Genomic DNA, 1,718 nt, shown 5'->3' on the forward strand with positions numbered 1-1,718 from the left:
AGTTTTAGGTATGAAAAAGAGATTAAATTAAATAAAAATTTCTAACTTTTAAACCAATACCAAAAATAGAAATGTAACCTTCAATTTTCAACATATATTTCAGTAATAGACAACCACGTAGTAAAATAGAGAAATTTATTTGAAGACCTTAAACAATTAAACCTTGATTAAAAAAAAATAAAAGTACAAACGACCATAAATAAAATATGAAAAAATATATTTCAATCTACTAGATAATGCTCAAGTCATCTGGCATATTCCAATAATGAAATATCAAATAAATAAAGTTTTAATTTTCTTCAGTTGGTAACTTCCAGGATTTTATCTGCCAGAATACCAAAATATTACCAAAATTTTGAATTTTCTTCAAAATTGCTAGCGATAATTGTCCACCATAAAATTTGCAAATTAAGTTTTTACCGTTATCACTTACCAGTAACCTATTTAAAGAAATTCCTAACATTTTTAGTTCGCCAGTCTTCCGGCAAAAACTGATTTCCAAAAACTCCAATGGACAATACCCAAATTTTTATGAATAATTTTGACAGGGTTCTTCGGGCAGGGTATCCAGCAACAATCTTCGAGCAACAATCTTCCAGAAACCCAAACCACACCAAGATTTAAGTTAGAGTCTCCATATTTAGAACTGGAAGTGTCATATTTTGAAGTCGCACCACCCAATCTGAAAAGCGTCAAGTATCAGAATATTTCTTTTAAGAGTTGACAACCCCTAAATAATTAAATTGACAGATATCCTAAGCCTGTAGTATTAAGAAATTGATTTTAACAGCATGAAAAAACTACCAATTTCGTACAACAACGTATACATACTTCAATCTTAGAATATGAATTATAAGCCATCTTGATAAACTAAATTTGAAAATAAGGCAAAATTGAGACTATTTATATGATTTATGCCATCTTAAACTTGAAACTACTTTAAAAATGAGATTAACAGGCTTTAAATGAACTGCAGAACCTAAATAAAGGTACAAAAAGTAAAATACTCACCAAACTTAAAACTGAAGGGTTTAGAAGCAAGCCTCCCTGTAGCACACGGTAGACCTTCAACGTCTACCGTGTGCTACAGGGAACGTCCTCCCACGATTGGGGGCGCCGCCCCCAATCGGGGAGGACTAGCTTGCTTCAAAGGGGGTTAAAAACAAACCATAGAATAATACTTGCCTTTTAATTCAGATTGAAAAATACTTCACCAGATTCCAGTGTTGTCACCAGTCAGTCTCTCAAGTGAATGTAGCTACGTGTTGATCTGGACCGAAAGATGTGACATGAACTCGAAATCGAGAAGTTAGCAGCAGGATTATCAGCTTGAAACCCAGGTAATCGGGGTATCACAAACTATTACCTGAAAGTAGAAATAAACCAGCAAGTTAGAACATGGGGATTTGATCTAACAAAACATTCACATTAGATATAACTTATAAACCTGTATGTTAAGACATAAGTACTTAAAAACAACTATAGACTGAAATAAAATTTTAAACCATGCGTATTTGAAATAAATTCAGTATATACAGAAATAACTTCCAAAGATCAACAGATCTCCACTAAACGCCAAACTATTTCAAAACCTTAGACACTTACACAAATAAAAACGAACTCGACGAACCGAACTGGTCACCACCAACCACCCAACTAACTATTCGTATCACCGGCAAGGTATTCTGAAGAAGCTTCGCTATGCCAAGCCAAGGACT

General features: G+C 33.5%; 1 long non-coding RNA gene across 1 annotated transcript in view; it reads right to left on the reverse strand.

Annotated features, from left to right (window-relative positions):
- The window catches only part of LOC137656646 (uncharacterized), an 82,508-nt gene extending 81,224 nt beyond the window's left edge, over window positions 1-1,284 (reverse strand). Inside the window, exon 1 of the long non-coding RNA XR_011046985.1 lies at window positions 1,186-1,284. This is a non-coding gene — a long non-coding RNA (uncharacterized lncRNA). The remainder of the gene's footprint in view (window positions 1-1,185) is intronic.
- Window positions 1,285-1,718: the final 434 nt, after the last annotated feature.

This window comes from Palaemon carinicauda, chromosome 17 (assembly GCF_036898095.1).
Source record: "Palaemon carinicauda isolate YSFRI2023 chromosome 17, ASM3689809v2, whole genome shotgun sequence".
NCBI classification, from domain to species: domain Eukaryota; kingdom Metazoa; phylum Arthropoda; class Malacostraca; order Decapoda; family Palaemonidae; genus Palaemon; species Palaemon carinicauda.